General features: G+C 44.4%; 1 protein-coding gene across 1 annotated transcript in view; it reads left to right on the forward strand.

Moving 5' to 3' along the window:
* Positions 1 to 10,947: 10,947 nt before the first annotated feature.
* Positions 10,948 to 19,732, forward strand: part of TJP1 (tight junction protein 1) — a 148,995-nt gene continuing 140,210 nt past the window's right edge. Inside the window, exon 1 of the mRNA XM_029237823.1 lies at positions 10,948 to 10,972. The gene's annotated coding sequence lies outside the window, so the exon portion shown is untranslated. The remainder of the gene's footprint in view (positions 10,973 to 19,732) is intronic.

Here is a 19,732-nt window from a genome sequence, read left to right on the forward strand (position 1 = left end):
GTGTCACGTATTAATTAGCCAGAAGTCCACAGCCATCTCCCGGCACGAAGACCAGTGCTGCCCAGGAGCCTTTCCTGCACTCTCCGTGTGGCCGTGCTGGTGAACATGACTGTGGGTCATTTGAAATCTGGCTTTAGTGTGTAGGAGGAACATAATTTCTAGTTTTATGTACTTTGAATGACTTTAAATAGCCACATGTGGCTGGAGGTCACCACGTTAGACAGCAAAGGTGTCAAGTTTTGGCTGAAGTAACAACTACATTTGGTCACTGAAGATGTGGCCTGTAGGGAAGAAGGTGACACTTTCTTCCTGCGGGGAGACCCAAACCCACAACCTGTGCTTGGGGGTTATTCATAGACTTGAACACTGCATCTCCAGGAGAAGTTAGTCCTCAGATAACTTGCACAAATGATTTGTTTTAGGAATTCATATAGAATTATAGGTGGAAAAGAGGACTCGAAGTTGACGATAATAAAGTCAGCTGTAGTTTTCAACTGCAACAAGGTACTTGAGTAGAATAAAATCAAACCAATGAAAACGAGGTGGAAATCATTCTTTAAAAAGCCTCTTGGGGGCTTCCCTGGTGGCGCAGTGGTTGAGAGTCCACCTGCCGATGCGGGGGACACGGGTTCGTGCCCCGGTCTGGGAGGATCCCACATGCCGCGGAGCGGCTGGGCCCGTGAGCCACGGCCGCTGAGCCTGCGCGTCCGGAGCCTGTGCTCCGCAACGGGAGAGGCCACAGCAGTGAGAGGCCCGCGTACCGCAAAAAAAAAAAAGCCTCTCGGGTATTGACTGAGAAGTTCATACTAGAGGCTTGCCTCACACTTGGTCTGCAGATGGTCATGGTGCCCCTGTGGCTGCACACTTACTGGGACAGAGTGGAAGGTTGCCTTCAAGTCTGCAGTGGCTGCCAGACTTAGACTTGGGGAGGGGCCTCCATTTAAAGTAGGAGTTCCTTATGTCATGGATTTCATCCTTCAGCCAAGTCAGGTGTTTGCTGCTACAGCCCCAGTAACATGTAGATAGCAGTAAATGCTACTTTCTACTGAGGAAGAGAGTGAAAATCTAACACCCTTTAAAAGTCATTTCTGTTTTTCTTGTTGTGTGTGTGTGTGTGTGTGTGTGTTTTGCGGTACGCGGGCCTCTCACTGCTGTGACCTCTCCCGTTGTGGAGCACAGGCTCCGGACGCGCAGGCTCAGCGGCCATGGCTCACGGGCCCAGCTGCTCTGCGGCATGTGGGATCTTCCCGGACCGGGGCACGAACCCGTGTCCCCTGCATCGGCAGGCGGACTCTCAACCACTGCGCCACCAGGGAAGCCCTAGAAGTCGTTTTAATGGGTGTTATTTGCTTCTTGTAATCATGAACTCGATCTTTATCCAAATGGTCCTATTTTATTCATATGCATGTCAAAATCAATTAGGTATCACTATTTACATGATATCTGTGTGTGTGTATATATGTATAGGCATCATTAGAAGGAGCACGTATATTAGTAGTTGTAATATTGATACAGCAACGCATTAAGTTGTATTTAAAAGCTACTCCTTGTTAAATAAGGAGCTGAATTAGACTTTTCATCTCAAAAGCTCATGACCGTGTTTGCAAACAAATAAGAATTTTTAATTCTAAATTTGTTTAAAAGGATGATTTTGCTAGTTTTTACTTCTTTTAGGAAATTTCATTAACGTGGATTTTGAGGGACTAGCCACCCCTGGCTCATTGTAAAGCCGTTTTATCAGCTCAGAAAGAGCATAGACAACGATTTGCTGAGGTTTCTCCTCTTTCATAATAGGGTGCATTCCTGCTTTACCCGGGGCATTGTCTCTGGCTGCATCACTGCAGGCTGGTTTCAGGGCTGCCATCGCCAGTCCCGATTGTGCCCCGTGACTGAGATGTGTGGGTGAGGTTGCCCTCCCTACCCTGCACCCCGCCACCCACTGCTCTGCAACCAACTTCTAATAAGCTGAGCGCCTGATTGGTTCCGACAGTGCACAGGGGACTTAGCAGGGCTCTGCAGCCCCGTCGGTGACACGTGCCCCACCGTCCCCCTGCGGGCCGTTCTCACCCTGTCACCTTCCTTCTCAGAGAGAGAGGAACCAGGACATGGGCCCCGCCGCGTGGCCTCAGAACAGGCCCTTCTTGTTTTACTCATGTGGCCGCACCCCGTCATTGTTGCTGCTGTGATGGTGGTGACGGCTGTAAACCGGGACCCGAGGAGAGCGTGGCATGTCATCTCTGTGCACTAAAGTGTGTGACCAGGAAACCCCCCGAGGGTGGTGGTGCATTTGCGGGGAGAGGAGGAGGTAGAAGACGGGGAGGTGGGCGACAGAAAACTGCTTTCTTTTCTGTTCCTTGTTTTGTTTTAATGTGGACTTTGAGCCTCTGGGGTGGGAGCTCGTCTGATGCTGTGCTCTGTGCAGTATCGAATGCACTTTTGTCCTCAGCAAAATGTAGACTAATGATCAGCAGTTGCATTTACACCGTAAGATTTCTAGGTTTACCTGGAGCAGCATACCTGTGTGGTCCGTCCCCTAGGAAATCACCAGGCCACAAAGCCCAGGGCCTCACTGGGCAGGTGGAGCTGCCTTCACACCCCTGCTGAGCCGTGCTTGACAGCTGCTCAATGAGAACATGAAAACATGACACTGAAAAAGAGTATCAAGCGTAGCCAAAAATGGCCTCGATCATAAGTGAATAGACCTCTATCTTTTCTTTACGTTTCTAATTTGATTCAGAAAGGGACCAGCTCATCCCGAGGAGCAGTGTGCTCTTACACGGGAGGGGTGGCAGCCCCTGGGTCCTGGGAGCGGGTCCGCCTGGTCACTCCTCTTCCCCCGGGTGTTTCCCTCATCTGGATTAGGTTTTAACGGCAAGGGATGTCACCTTTGAATTTGGGAACAACTAATATCCAGAATTAATTTTTTAAACCTGAAAGATCCGGAAAATGTCTCAGAAGAAGTGTTTAGTATATTTGGCAAAACACGGTGAGTTGGTCTGTTTAAAAAGAAATTCTTTTGCCAAACAGACATCAAAAGAAACGCTCAGAACTGCTTGAAGTTCCTGAGCTCGGAGCTTTGCCCGTCACCACCTGAGGCCCCTGGTGTGTGTGCCTTTCACATGAACACCTGCTCTTGCACAGCTTTCTTCCAAATCCCACTTGTCCCGTGAGGCCCGTTTCAGTGCCGCTCTGAGACCCAGAAATGACTTGGCTGAAGTGACTGGTGGACACATGTGGTTGTTAAGGATGAGGTACCCCTGGAACTTGACCTCCTATCGCAAAGTACCAGCTTTCTCCAGGATCTGAAACATGTTTTGGTTATACTATCCTTGAATTGTGTTTTGTTTGCTTTTTTATTTTCTGTTCTAGTCTGTGCTTTCATCTTTGTTTTATATTTTAAACTTGAATGTGAGTTCAAGGCACTTCATAATCATCTTTGAAGTACAATAAGATTTAAGTCTAAAAAAAGAGATATAAATCTGGAGAAAGTACAGAATAAAGATTTTGCCACATAATTTGACAGTACGAGCACATTTATGCTCACAGTATAAATACCTCTGCAACCCTAGACCATTCTAGAGTTTGTAAGAGAAATAACTGGCAGGGCTGAATTTGTTTCCGATTGAAAGTCAAGTATTGTCCTGAGTCCTTCAGCTGCCAGCCTCCTGCCTGTGCCCCTGTGGTCACCATCCTTCTCTCCCTACCCCACAGTACGTCCTGTCAGCTCCTGGCTGTTTCTCCCCTGCCGGTGCTGCTGTGTGTTCACACCTGCGCCCCTTCAAAAGACCCCAAAATAGAGAAGCATTTCTAAGCCCTTCCATTCAAAGAAGCAGCATAAGAGCACAGTCATCATTTATTAACCTTTTTGGTTTACATTTCTCACGTCTTACAGCATGAAATCTACTTCAGTACTTTCCACACTGTGGTTAGCTAATGTTTTATCTGTTGTTGAATAGGAAACCACCCCAGAACTCGGTGGCTTGTCTCTTGCTCTCTGTCTTGGTTCTCACCAGGGTCTGTCCTGGGCTGGCACTCTGATGGGGTGGGGACTGGGCTCCTGTGACGTGGGCTGGGCGTCCAGGGCGGCCTCTTGGGTGCCTGCTGGGGGCTGAGGGCCTCCCTCTCCGGGCTGTGCCCCCTTGTGAGCAGCGCGCTTTGCCCCACAGCAGGCCTCCCCAGAGATGGAAGCTGTGAGATGTCTTAGGAATCCAGTCTCAGAAGGCACACAGCTCTGCCTCGCTGCCTTCAGGGGCAGGGGTCCACACAGAGGTGAATACAGGGGGTTCTCCCTGTGGGCATGGTGGGGGTTGGGGCTGGGTGTCATCCTTGGAGATTGGCTACAGTAGCCAGAAAACCAACGATAGACATTTCCACATTTTACAATGCTTCCTACGACATTAAAGTCTTCTCATTTTATTGTCACTCTCACAAGATTTGAAGTATCTCTCTTTGACTCCATTTCCTGCTTTGCGTACTTTTTTAGAACTGTCTGGGAAGTAACCCCAAAGTTGGTTAAAGTGAGCCTTGAGTTGCAGCCAGAGACTTCAGTTACCAGCTCTGAGTGAGTGGTCAGTGTCTTGTTTGGAGGAGCCTCTTTGCTTTGTTTTGTCAAGTGAAAACACTGCGAGGTATTCAGAGGTACCTCGTGGACATGCCCCCTCCCTGCCGCTGAGCCTGCCTTCGAGGTGGCCGGAGAACACCTGGCTGGGGGGAGGACCGGCCCTGCTGCCCCCGAGGTCCCTTATGACCTGGGGCAGGTGGTCACACACTCACGGCCCTGGTTTCCTCTCTTTGTCTGAATACATCAGTCAGTAAACTTGTTCGTTGTGTTAATTTCCTCATCCTTCCTTATCCTTCTCTTTTTGCCCTCAATTTAAAGTTGTTCTTGCCAGTCCACAAGCGGGTGTAGACAGCTTCTGGTGGGTGGCAGGCTCTTGGGAGCACAGGCTGTTGCTGAGGCTGGAGGGTTCGCCTTCCTCAGGTCCCTGCGAGGGACAGTCCCGGATGGGAGTTGATAAGGGCACACGTTATGTAAAATCTGGAGGGCGAGCCTTTCCCTTTTAGGTCACCATTCCGCCGCCAGCTAGGAGGGCTCATCAACAGCAGCATTTTCTGTTCTCATTCCAGAGAGTTTCCCGGGGGCACGATAAATCTAGCTGCCTGTTTACAGGAGCTTGGTTATTTAACAAGCTCGTCTCCAAAGCTTGAGGGTCTTTGGTTTCATCCCATCTAACCCAACCTGCTTGCTCCATTTGTAAGATCATTACTGTCTACTCATGTTGCTCTGTTATTGTAAGGTAATTTTGCATACTCAATATAAAAGTCGTTTTTACACACAAGACTCAGGTTAAATTCATTAGAGAACTATTCTAAAATTTTCTCTCTCTTTTTAACCTTTCACCTGTGTTTCAGTCCTGTCTCTAATCTGCCCACTGGTATTTCTCATTAGCTACCTTACCTCATTGACATGTTCACTCATTCATTTGTTCATTCATTCAACAAATGTTATTTTGCACACCTACTATGGGCTATATAATATTAGGTATACTAATATTGGAGCCTGGTGAGATGTATGCCCAGGGCATCCCGGGACCATCGGGGAGGGTACCGAGCCGTGTCTGAGGGACGTGGGGCTGAACCTGAGTGCAGTTCATCACCTGGAGACAGCACTGCTGCTTCTGCAACCTTGACCTTAGAACGGACCTTGGATCAGGGGAGTATATTTGTCGGGTAAATTCTTTGTGGTCCAGGGATTGCTGAGATACATGTTTTCTAAATTTGGATAAACATTGCCACATTCCCCAGAAACATTACATTTAATATATACTCCCCTCAGGGGTGTCTCAGTGCGTTATTCCAGGCTCTCCCCACCATTTTGCAGTGTGATGGGTAAAATAAACAGTATCTCATTATTTATTTGATCTTACCTCTTTAAATATGTGTGAAGTTGAGCATCTTCTTATGATTTTTGTTTTGTTTTTGAGATGTGTGTTTCTCTTCCTGTGAATTTTCTGATGTCTTCCCCATTATTCCGTTGGTTTATTTATTTTTTGTTTGTATGATCACTTTCTTTTTTTAAAAATTTTATTTATTTTGTTTATTTTTTTTGGCTGCGTCGGGTCTTAGTTGAGGCATGTGGGATCTTTCGTTGAGGTGCGAGAACTCAGTAGTTGTGGCCTGCAGGCTTAGTTGCCACACGGCATGTGGGATCTTAGTTCCCCGACCAGGGATGGAACCTGCGTCCCCTGCATTGGAAGGCGGATCCTTTACCACTGGACCACCAGGGAAGTCCCCATGTGAGCACTTTCTAGATTAAGGAAGTTACCCTTTGTATCTGTGTTGCAAATGTTTTCCCTATTTGTTTGATTCTGAGGTTATGTCCTGCATGGAAAGAGAACATCCTTCCCATCTTGAGATGATATAATATTCACTGTTCTCCCTGGCTTTCTCTTATGGCTTCATGTTTACATCAGAAACTTTGATTCATCTGAAATTAATTTTGATATAAAGCATGAGAGGAATCTGGCTTTACTTTTTCCAGATAGCTACCTGGTTACATTTAAACACATTGATTAAGTGATCTCTTTTCCTGAAATGCTATGTTATAGTAATATAGTATACCTTTGTAGTAAATTAAATTCTCTTATATATTTTAATCTTTTTTGTGATCCAGTCATCTGTCTTATTTCTTCTTGTTTATTTCTTCTAAACTGTATTGATATTGAAGCTTCATAATATGTTTTATTATCAGCTAGGGCTAGCTTCTACTCATTCCTTTTTTTTTTTTCTTCTTCAGATTTTCTTTCCATGGTGAAAACTTTCCTTTTTGCAAAGTTTGTTAGCAGTAGCAAAATCTTTCGCTTAGGTCCTCAGAACCAGTCTATAAAGGAAGTTTGAAAAAAACTTAAATTTGGGCTGTTTTCCTTAGGGGGTTCATTTTCTCAACAAATATTGGGAAGCTAGTGTCTGCCAATGCCAGACACAGTTTCATTCTCTTGATTTGTTTTTCCTGCCTTCTCTCCCTCGGCGTTTATTGCGTGTTGCTCTGTGTGGACACTGAACTTGGCCGGGGACGGAGAGGAGGACCAGCCTCGGATTCACGGAGAGCACCTCGAGCTTGGCCTCGTCCTCGGGCCTGGGCCACACACAGGGCCCGGTCTCAGAGCTCATTTAGAGTCCGGATCACCAGAAAAGGCAAAAAAGGGAACGAAGCCTCCTCAGCAACTGTTCCTGCATCTTATCCTAAGCCTTTGTACAACCACAGGCAGGACTAGCAACCTTACAACTGACCAGTGATTTTTAATGCCTGGAAAATTACAGAGAAGGAATTAGGAGCTCTTGCTCGAATCCTCAGCTAATTCTACTTAGAAATGTTTTCAAAATATAATTTTTACTCACTGAGACAGTTTACAAGGGAATACACACACCCTCTCTTTCTCCTGGAAAGAGTGGAGAGCTGCATTCGGAGCCCCCACGTCGTGGAAGGGAAGGAAATGCTCTTCTCCTTCCCTGAGCAAGTGGGCTGAGTCGGGTGTGAGGCAGCAAGGTGGGTCCCCTTTCTACAGGGATGCCTGCTTGGACTCTCCAACAAACGGGTTTACAGTTTTGCCGTCACCTCTTGTGATGGCCATCACGTAGGTCATTCATCTTTTTTAGTTGATTTCTTGTTTATCCATTGCCCTTGGCTTTTACAGTTAAAGACCAAGTTCTAATATTGGCCACAAACAGACGGTGTATCTGATCCAGGCGTTGGTCAGCTTGGATGGGGTGGAGTTTCTTGTGTCCAGGGAAGCTCTGGTGCTGGCCAGAAATTGCTCTTTTCACTTCTTACAGTCTATATAGTACACGATTGATCTTATTTGTTCTGAATAAATGTCTTGAGTCCAGTTCGCTTGGTCTTGCAGGAAGACCTAGGGAGCACAGAAGCAACGAGAAGCACAGGCAGCTCTGGGCCCCTACACGGACGGGACAGGACCTGAGTGACCATGCGTCCGGGCTCAGTTTGAGCATTCCTCCCCTCCCCCTCCCCTTCCCCCTTGAGAGGCTGGGGGCTCCTGATGCCAGCTCACTGCGGTCTCTGTGCCCCTGGCCCTCTGCCTCCCAGGCCAGCTGGGGTGAGGGTGGCTGCTGAAGGAGGCCCACGGGAGGCCTCACCTCCTTTCTCAGCCTCCTGACAGCTCACTCCCAACCAGAAGACATCTTTATTTTTATTAAACATGCCTTTCCCCTTCAGTTAATTTGTTGTTGTGAAAAGCACGTTATATTTTTCAATGGATCCAAAGCATTAGAATGCTTTCCAAGCATTCCAGACTACTATTTTCTGATGTGACATTTGACTTCTATAAAAGCAGCCTTTTTTTTTTTGTCCTGCAGAAAACATACACTAAGGACAGCTTTTGTAATATAGTAAATAAGATCCCACACAAATTCCACATGGCCTGCTCTGTGGGGAGTTCACATAATAAGATGAAGAATGCTGCCTGTTTGTTTTCTGACCAGGGTGGAGATTTCATCCCACTGGACATTTGTCAAAGCTGTGTTCCAATACAGAGTGATGTATTTAAAAGTACTGATTGAAAATGGACACTTTTTCTTCATAAACAAACAGAACCATTATCGCAGCTAGCCTTTATGTCTCAGTAAGGGTGAAGGCAAGCTCTAAATATAGTTAATGACTTAAGCTAATGCTACATTTGTGAGGGAAAATGTGTTGAAATTTAGGTGGGTGTTACCAGAAGGAACAGGAATGTGGGGGGCAGGACTAGGTGACATGGGGATAAAGTCATGCCTGACAGAAACGTAGATTTCAAAGAGAAGATTTAACAGAGAATTAATATGCTGCTAGTTTTGAAAAGGAGAAGGTGTCAGATCACCAAAAGAAAAAGAAAAAATGCTTAAAGCTGTGTTTACATTGAAATTTATGTCAGCTCTCTGTGTTTCCTTTCTTCCAAGGGCCTGTGATGGAAGTATGCTTTTGCAGTTGTTATCTGCAAATTTTTTTCTGTCTCATTACTGGTCAAGGGCAGATGGCTTCTCTCAGTAGAGACATTGTGTCCCCTAGTTCCTAGGCAGAACCTGGAGATGAGAATTCATCCTGGACGAGACTGGATCCCTGTTTCTCTTCAACACTCCACTTCTGCCTTTTTAGCTTTCTGTTTGTCTCTCTAATTCACTCCCTCCCTTCTTTTCTACATTCTCCAACAGCTATTAAGGCTCTGGAGGGCCAGATCCATTCCCCGCTTGGCGTTGGTGATGATGTCTGGCTCAGACCTCACGAGAGATGTTGCCAGGTGTGTGAACATCTTCACCAGCCCTCTTTGCTGACAAGGCCCTGTGTATCTGGATCAGTCTTCCTCTGGGTGTGTGCCAGTGGCTTCCAGATGTTTCACCACTTTATGCACCTTCATTCATTCATGTATTTGCCAAATATCTATTAAGATAATTTTTACAAATAAAAAAATGCACTTCTGAAGATGATCATATTATGAAAATCCCCCAAGTTCTTATGGATATCACAGATTTCTTTCCACATAAAAATCACTCTGAAGTTGAAGGAAGTTGCAGCCCCATTCTTTGTGGAAAACTGTATTTTGAGTTTGCACCAGACCTGGCAGAGTAAAATTTTCAACAAGACGGAGTGGAATGAACTACAGAGCTTACGTTAACATTTGTAAGAATCGTCTGCTTCATTCCACATGCACTGAGGCTTTAAATGGATGCTCTTTGTTAACATCTTACCGTTTGCTGCTGTCAGTAACTGCTAAAAGAGTAATTCTTATCCTGTCAGAGGGATTGGTGTTGACTTGTGCAGCTAAAACCAAGAACAGCCATCTAATCTTGTCCTTGAATAGTTTCCTGGTCTTGTTGCATATTGCTTATCCTGTTAAAATTCACTTGTAGATTCCCACTCCAACTATGAAGATCTTGGCTCACATGAGCTTTCATGGTTTCCTGAATATTCAAATTACAGAGTTGGAAGAGCCCTCTTATGTCGCTCCTGGAGAAGGAGATAAAAAGGTTATTTTAAGCCTTCTAAATTTAGTGTAATGTTTGCTTTCTATCATATAACTTTTGTTTTGATTTTAGAAAAGAGATTTACAAACAAAATACAGGTGTTTGTAAAGCAAAAAGTTAAAAGGATTAATAAATAGTCTACAAATGTTTACCACTCAGTACCCAGTAAGACAGAGACAGCGGGGCCAGGTGTAAAGGGCCAGGTGTAAAGGGCCAGGTGTAAAGGGCCAGGTGTAAAGGGTCTGTTGGAGGGAAAGTGCCCACAGAAGCAACTGATGAGAAAGGTGGGGATGGTGATAAGGCAGCAGGACTCAGAGACACAGTCCCACAGAAAAGAGCTGGAGACCCTCAGGGTCAGATGCCAGGTTCCTTCCTCCACAGCCTTTATTCCCCTCATTCGGATGAGAGCCCTGTGGACTTGAACCTGGCCCAGAGGCCTGCAGGCGAATGGAGCCAAAAAGAGCTTGCAGATAACTGTCCTGACAGTAGGAGTCTTGTACAGTTCTCAACAGTAACCACCGCCTGTGGTCTGGGACCTCATTAAGCTCCCAGGTTACTGAACTGAATGAGGTGCACGGTCCCTCCCCTTAAGGAACTTACGCTCTAAAAGAAGGACGTGCATGAGCAGACTTCAGAAGAGAACAGACCGTTCTGTCGAAACTAGGATACACCTTTTCATCTTGAGAGAGAGAACTCTTTTGAGAGATATCAATTGAAGACAGATGAAAGTAAAGTAAATACCCTATCACTGGCCAGCACCAGCATCTCCGGACGGCCTTGGAAAAGTTGAAGCCTGTAGTCCCCAGGGAACTGGAAGGTGGGAACTTTCCACAGCTTTCCGTCATAAAACTTCAGCAGGAAAAAAACCCCACAGTTGACAAGCCATTTTGAAAGACTTCACGTATTCTTATTCTTGACACGGGAGGCCAGGAGCCAGCAGTGCAAACGATTTAGAGCGGTGAGTTCAGCAGAGGCTTTGTCATCCTCCCGGGAGCAGGGTGGGTGGGTACGTGAGGCGCACCCAAGTCCAGAGGTCAGCCTCACCCTGCGGTCCTTCACCCGCACAGGGCCAGCGGCAGCCGCTTTCTCGCTGTCCTGGGACTCTGCCGTAGCTTCTTGCTCTCGCGTCATCGCCACCTTAGTCTAGGCCCAGGTTGTGAGCTGAAAGGCCTACAGGGCTGGGCTGGCTGCATCCCTGGTTGCTCCTGCTGGGCAGGCCTGAGGAGGGAGTGCTGGGTTCCAGCACCCCAGGGAGATCTTGCACCCCCTCCTCCCCAGCAGGCATTTGAGTTCAAGATGTTTTAAAGATGCTGTTCTAGCCAAACAAGGCTTATCTGCCGGCCGTATCAGAAAACTGGTTGTGGGCTGAGGACTGTGCTTTGGGCCCTCGTCAGGAGCTGTTACAGGATCTCCTGAAGCCTTCCTCCCGGCCCTGCTGCCTGGGACCCGCCATCCCTGTCGCCAGCCGCAGATTCCTGAAGCATATGTCTGGTGGAGTCACTTCCTTGCGGAAACACAGTGCTCCCTGCTGCCCGGGCTTCAGCCAGAGCACAGAGCCTTGTCTGCTATCATTCCCTGTCCTGTTGGCCCTGGTTTAAGACCCCACTGCTCCGGTGACTGTGTGTGCTTCCCGCAGCACTTCAGCCTAAAGGTTTCATGAGTGAGCTTTCTTCTGCTGGAGTGACCCTCACCGGTGAATCTTAGCTTAAATCACCAGACAGTTACTTAATCAGCCCCTTCCCTGCGATCTCATGCCACTTCGTATATTTCTGTGCTTATTCCTGAATTATGATGTTGTGTTGTTTGCCTTCCTCACCAGACTTTGAAATTCTAAAATGTGGGAACCAACTTCTCTTTTTTTCTGTAACTTCCTTTATTCCAAATACAGAGCAGTTTTACCTCAATCTCTCTGAGCCTAAAATTTCTTATCTATGAAATGAAGATACTGGAAGTGTTGGGCTAGAATTTTGTGGTTCTTAACTGCAGGTGCACATCAAAGTCACCTGGAGTCCAACCTGTGGTGCTGGACAACACGATCGACAACCCATGCAGAGTCATGAAGTTGGGGCCCTGTTTCACTCCAAACACTGAAATTGACTCAAAGTGGATTATAGACCTAAATATAAGAACTAAACTATAAAACTCATAAGAAGAGAACCCAGGAGTGAAACCTTCATGACATTGGAATAAGCAATGGTTCTTTGGTCACTTGTGACCAAAGGAAAAATAGATACCTTAGACCTCATCAATATTATAAACTTCTGTGCTTCAAAGGACACCATTAGTAAACTGAAAAGACAACTCAAAAAATGGGAGAAAATACTTGCAAATCATACATCTCATAAGGGTCTAGTATCCAGAATATATAAAGGACTCTTACAAGTCACCTATTAAAAGGCAACTCAGTTTTTTAAATGGCAAAGGACTTGAATAGACAGTTCTCCAAAGAAAATATTCAAATGGCCGATAAGCATGTGAAAAGATGCTCAGCATCATTCGTTGTCAGGGAAACACAAATCAAAATCACATTGAGATACCACTTCATACCCACTAGGTTGGCTATAATCAAGATGAACAGTAACAAGCGTTAACTAGAAAGTGGAGAAATTGGAGCCCTCATGGATGCTGGTGTGAATGGAAAATGGTGCCACTGCTGAGGAAAAAAGTTTGCATTTCCTAAAAATGTTAAACATATAGTTAGCATATATGCAATTCCATTCCTAGGGGTATATACATAAAAGAACTGAAAACATTTGTCCACACAAAAACTCGTATGTAAACATTCGTAGCAGCATTATTTCATAATAACCGCAATGTCCATCAGCTGATAAATGGATAAACAAGTTGTGGTATATCCATATGACAGAATCTTGTTCAGCCATAAAAATAAAAGAAGTACTGACACATGCTACAACATCGGTGAACCTTGAAAACATTGTGCCAAGTGAAAGAAGGCAGTCACAAAGGGCCACATATTATATCATTCCATTTATATGAAATGTTCAGAGTAAGCAAGTTCATAGAGACAGAAAATAGGTTAATAGTTGCCAGGGACTAGGAGGTTGGGGAGGGGAGCAGATTGGGGAGTGACTGCTACTTGGAATGAGGTTCTTAATGGGGTCCTGAAAATGCTCTGGATTTAGATACTGGTGATAGTTGTACAGCTTTGTGAATTTGTACACTTTCACGTGACTGAATTTGTACACTTTAAGAAGGTGACTTTTTGGTATTTGAATTATATCTCAAGAAAGCTGTTTTTTTTTTTTTTTAATCCCTTTGAGAGCTTTCCTAAAGTATACACGTACCATCTTCTGTCCTGTTGTCTTGGTTCAGATTCAGTAGGACTGGAACACGTCTAGGGCTCCATCTGCAATACTCATGATGATGTTATAAACCAGGAGTTCTGACTAGCATGCACAGACTTGGGTTACCTTAGAGCAAGCATGAAGTGTTTTCTAGGTATGTAAGTATAACTGTGCAAATCTGAGGGTGCCCTGGATGACTTGAGGAGGGAGTGGAAAGCAGAGCTGTCCTGTGATTCTATTCTGCTGTCTGGAACCAGGCAGCAGGAGGGAGGGAGGGAGGCAGAATGGTACACAGGACTCCCAGGAAGAGTGAGGGCAAGGAGCCTGCCCTCCTGAGGCCAGAGCGTGGGATGCAGTCCCCAGGGCAAGGATGTGGTGTGGACAGCAGGTCTAAGATCGTCATCACCTTGACAGTGATGTGGAGGCAGCGCTCTGTGGGGAGCAGAGCAGGGGAGACAGGGCCTGCCTGCGGGACATGTGTGCCTGTGGCTTCACTTGGTTGGTGGACAACGTATCTTTGAAGATGTCCTGCAATCAATTTTTCTCCATAAGATATTTTCTTGGCAAGTTATAAAATCATTATAGCACAGGGAACTATACTCAATATTTTGTGAAAACCTATAAGGGGAAAGAATCTTTAAAAGAATAAATATGTATATATTATATATATGTGTGTGTGTATATACATACACACACATAACTGAATCACTTTGGATTTTTAAAAAATTAATTTATGTATTTATTTATTTTTGGCTGCTTTGGGTCTTCGTTGCTGCGTGCGGGCTTTCTCTAGTTGCAGCGAGCAGGGGCTGCTCTTGGTTGCAGTGCACGGGCTTCTCATTGCGGTGGCTTCTCTTGTTGCGGAGCATGGGCTCTAGGCGCACAGGCTTCAGTAGTTGCAGCACATGGGTTCAGTAGTTGTGGCACGTGGGCTCTAGAGTGCAGGCTCAGTAGTTGTGGCGCACAGGCTCAGTTGCTCTGCGGCATGTGAGATCTTCCCAGACCAGGGCTCACATCTGTGTCCCCTGCATTGGCAGGTGGATTCTTAACCACTGTGCCACCAGGGAAGTCCCACATAACTAAATCACTTTGCTATACGGTGGAAACTAACAAAACGTAAGTCAACTATACTTCATTTAAAAAGTCATAAAATCATTGAGCATAAATGTAAAAATAAAAACCAACCAAAAAATTCATTTAATTTCCAACATAGGGAGAAATGTATGGCACAAAACAGTTTGCTCTCTAAATTAGATGGTCCTATAAACAAGATAGACCCATGAACAAGACCATCCAATAGCAATTTGACATCCTTTCAGATGTGACGTTAGAGCTGATCTTACTGGTTGGGCTTTAAGAAAATGACACCGTTTCTCATTCTTAAAAATCAAACAGTCCACCTCACAGCCACTCAGGCTGTACCTCACTTGTTTTTCCTTCCAGATTTTAGGGATACTGTGATGTTTTAGGGATCCTAAAACTTAAGCATGAAAATTGAAAAATCTTGTTGGCTCTGAAACTGTTTTAATTTTTATTGGCCACCATGGTTTCTCATTGCAGAAACAATGCCAGAGCGTCTCGGCCTTGAGTGTATTTCCTGTCCTTTAAGGCTGTTTTTGACACTCTCAGAATCTTTCAAACAGCTCTTATGGAAACTAAGTGGACTTATTATAATCTGTGTATATTTGTTTCCACCTGAAATGTTAAAATTTGAATGTTAATACAGAAACACTGGGCAAAAAAACAAAGGCGTAAACACTGTTCACTTGAAGATTTTATAAAAATAAAGCCATCATTGTTAACAGAACACTTTCTAATAATTATAATCTTGGAAACAAAGCAACATTTGTTAAGAGCCACTGACTGGAAATACAGGCTCGTTTGAGAGTACCGAGTGTCTCCCAGCTCCTGAAGGCAGGATGCATGTTGGCTGGGGAACGGCTGGAGCAGGAACTTGAACGCCATCAGCATTCAGTTCCCCATAGTTGGTGTCTTCCCTCCCGCACGAATCTTTTCTTCTTCTTGTTTGTCTGCAGAAAGGCCTCCTCTGCTTTTCTTGTCCTTGTGGCAGAAAAACATGACCAAGGCCCAAGGTGGATCCATGTGATATAAGAGGCAGACCAGCAGGTGTTGACTATACTGGCCTTTTAAAAAATGTAAATAGAAACCACCTTTTTTTATAATCCAACAGTATCCATTCAGGAAGTCTCTTTTGTTGTAAAAGTTTGTGAATTTTATAAACTTAAGTCTATCCATCCTTTATAATTTCTTTAATCCATGCTGTGCTTAGAGTGACCCATCCCAATGAAAGATTATTGAAATATTCTTCTTATATTATTTTTTTTTTTTTTAAATTATTATTATTTTTTGTGTGGTACGCGGGCCTCTCACTGTTGTGGCCTCTCCCGTTGCGGAGCACAGGCTCCGGACTTGCAGGCTCAGCGGCCATGGCTCACGGGCCCAGCCGCTCCGCGGCATGTGGGATCCTCCCAGACCGGGGCACGAACCCCTGTACCCTGCATCGGCAGGCGGACTCTCAACCACTGCGCCACCAGGGAAGACCTATTTTTTATTTTTAAGTCTTTATTCTAACTGAAATTTATTTCATGACGTGGTACAAGGTAAAAATATAACTTTATAATGCCAGAACATTTTCATCACCCCCAAAAGAACCTCATACTAATTAGCAGTCACCCCCCAGTTCCCCTCCTACAAGTCTCTGGCAACCACCAATCTACTTTCTGTCTCTGTGGATTTGCCTATTCTGAACATTTCATATAAATAGAATAATGCAATATATGGCCTTCTGTGTCTGGCTTCTTTCACTTAACATGATGTTTTCACGGTTTACTCATATTGTAGCAATAGTTCATTCCTTTTTATGGCTGAACAATATTCTGTTGCATGAATAGACCACATTTTGTTCATTCATCAGTTGATGGACATTTGGGCTGTTTCTACTCTGGCTATTGTGACATAATGCTGCTATGAATGTTTGTTTACAAATTTTTATAGGGATATATGTTTTCAATTCTCTTGGGTGTGGAATTGCTGGTAACTCTGTATTTAACATTTTGAGGAACTGCCAGACTGTTCTCTAAAGCAGCTGAACCATTTTACATCCCCACTAGTGATATATGGAAGTTCAGTTCCTCTGCATCCTCTTGTACTTGTTTTTGTCTGTCTTTTAGATTATAGCCATCCTAGTGGTTGTGAAGGGTTGTCTCATTATGGTTTTCATTTGCATTTCCCTAATGACTACTAATGTTGAACATCTTTTTATGGGCTTATTGGCCATTTGTATATCTTCTTGGGAGAAACATCTATTCACATACTTTGTCCATTTTAAAATTGGGTTGTCTTTTTATTTGGATTGTAGGATTTCTTCATGCTCTTTTTTTATATGTTTATTAATATTTTTCTTCCATTTTCTCTTTTTTTCTCATGTACTTTTTACTCTGAGTGAACTTATTAGATATTGAGGATATTAATCCTTTTTCTGACTTATTTATTGCAAATATTTGCTCCAGCTTGTCTTTTTTTTTTTTTTTTCAGTCTAAAAAGTTTGGCTTTGTAAGAGTTATCAGTCTTTTTCCTCTTGGCTTATTCCACTGCATTTAAAAGTCCTTCCCTTTTCATCTCTTAACCCCCCCACCCCCATCCCCACCCCATTGCCTCCAGATCTGGTCCATTTTCTCTTCGTTCTGGCTTGTTGTTTAATTTTTAACATTTAAGTCTCCAGTTCATTTGTAGTTTATTGTCATATACAGTATGATACAAGGATATGAATCCTTCCCTACCCCCACTCCACCCAGCTGCTAGCCCAGTGTCCTTATAAAGCTTATTGAGTTGATATTTTCTTTCCTGTTGCTGGCTTTACCATAGATTAATTCTCTTACATAACAAGATTTATTTCTCTGTTATCTGTTCTGCTTCATTTAGCTTCATCCTTATGTTTTGTTAGTTATACCTTTATATTATGTCTAATATCTAGCAGATCTTGTTATCATCATATCTGTTAGTTTACCTTATAGATCTTTTCTTTATCACTAGATTTTTGCACCGTTTGCACTTTGGAGTCATTTAAATTCCTTTGAAAAATATATTTGGGACTTTTTTTGCATTGTGTCAAACAAACTTGAGACTAACTTGCATCTTACAGTGTTTAGTCCTCCACTCAGCAGCTGGGTGTGTCCCACTTCTTGACTTGAAGAAATAAACAAGTATAAATAATAATTAATAAAATAATAATTAACTTTTTTGTTTCTTTGTTTTCATATAGGTCCATGCAAAGTTGGTTGAAGTTATTCCTTGATACTCTGTTTCATGTTTTCACACTTTTGTGAGCTAGAGTCCTAAGGTATTCCTGAGACTTATTTTATCCTGAATTTGAAAGATAGTGATTTTCATGTTTTGCTTTGATTGGCAGGTGTGTGGATTGTATTCCCTGGTAGAGGGAGTGTATTAGTTTCCTGTGGCTGCTGTAACAAATTACCACACAGTTTTGGAGGCTAGAAGTCCAAAATCTGGCAGGGCTGTACTCCCTCCAGGAGACCAGGAGAGAATCTGACCCTAGTCTCTTCCAGTTTGGGTGGCTGCCCAGCATCCCTGGGTGTTCCTGGGCTAGCGACCCCTGCTCTCCAGTCTCTGCCTTGTCTTCATATCCCTTCTCCCCTGTTCCTGTCAGATCTCCCTCTGCCTCCCTCTTGTAAGGACACTTATTGGATTTATGGCCCAATAATAATCTAGATGGTCTCCTGTCTCAGAATCCTTAATTTACATCTGTAAAGACCCTTCTTCTAAATAAGGTCACATTTTACAGATTCTGGGGACTAGGGTATGGACCTCTCTGGTTGGGGCCACCATCTACCCTACTACAGGAGCCATTCTGCAGTTGCCAGTACATAGACTGTCTCTGTTGTTTATAGTTTTTTGGTACTTCTCTATCTTTTTTGTATTTCTATATGGTATATAAAATATTACTTTTTTTTTTTTTTTTTTTTTTTTGTGGTACGCGGGCCTCTCACTGCTGTGGCCTCTCCCATTGCGGAGCACAGGCTCCGGATGCACAGGCTCAGCGGCCATGGCTCACGGGCCCAGCCGCTCCGCGGCATGTGGGATCCTCCCGGACCGGGGCACGAACCCATGTCCCTTGCATCGGCAGGCGGATTCTCAACCACTGTGCCACCAGGGAAGCCCAGGAAATATTTTTATTTCAAAAAGTTAGTGTACTGAAGGCATCCTAAAACCTTAAACAGGATCCTGGACATGTAAGCCTACCAAACAGACAAATAAATTTGCAAATCTGCCCCATGCTCTGGGGCTGGCACTGGATGTCGGACACTGGAGGGAGAGTGTCCTAGTCCAGAAGAGTCTCTGAGGTCATATAAAAAAAGAATACCGTATAGCAGTAGGTCAGTATTAAATACAGGTCACTGAACTTTCATAACTTGTCTCATAGGCTGAAAAAGTTGTGTACATCTGACTTGTGGAGATAGTCCCGCCCACCTCCCCAGCTATCCCAGCCCGTCGGTGCACAGACATGTGTGAGTGATGGGAACCCATGCCCACAAGGAGCAGGGAGGGCAGGGAAGAGAGGAGACGTTTCTCAAGGGTTATCCCCAATCCTGAACCCCCAGTAGGAGCCTGCTGTTGCCCAGGCTGCTGTGTCCCCTTCCCATCTTTGGTCTTTTAAACCAAAGACAGGGTCTGGGGGGTGGGGACCTGGGTAGTTCTAGAGAGTAAACATCACTGGCCCCCCCACCCCCCCAAACCATCATCTGAGCAGCCGCCAGAGAGTAGGATGGTCGGTCACACAGTGACCTACTTAGAATGGCTAATTAAATAGGGGACTACAGTCAAGATACCGAATATTTCCAGCACCACCAGAATCTCTCATGTTGCCTTTTTATAATCACACGCAACTTTCTCCCTTCCCCTGGCATGTCCCTAACCCCTGACAACAACTAATTATTCTCTATTTCTAAAATTTTATCATTTCAAAATGTTATATAAATGGAATCAAGCATTCAGTACAGACTGAACCTTTTGGGATTGGCTTATTTCACTGACATGCTTTCCTGGCGATTCATCCGAGTTGTTGCATATGTAAATTGTTTTTTCCTTTTTATTACGAAATAATATTCCGTGGTATAGCTAGACCACAACTTGTTTAACTCACCCGCTGAAGAACATCTGGACTGATTCTAGTTTGGGGCTGTTATAAGTAAAGCTGCTATATGAACATTCATGTACAAGTTTTTGTGTGAGAAGAAATTTTCATTTTGCTGAGATAAATGCCCAAGAGTGCAATTTCTCGGTATACTAGTTTCATGTTTACTTTTATAAGAAACTGCCAAACTGTGTTTTAGAGTGGCTTGACCATACCGCGTTCCCACCAGCGATGTATGAGT

The sequence above is a fragment of the Monodon monoceros genome, unplaced genomic scaffold, assembly GCF_005190385.1.
Source record: "Monodon monoceros isolate NGI ecotype Baffin Bay Population unplaced genomic scaffold, NGI_Narwhal_1 Super_Scaffold_21, whole genome shotgun sequence".
NCBI lineage: Eukaryota > Metazoa > Chordata > Mammalia > Artiodactyla > Monodontidae > Monodon > Monodon monoceros.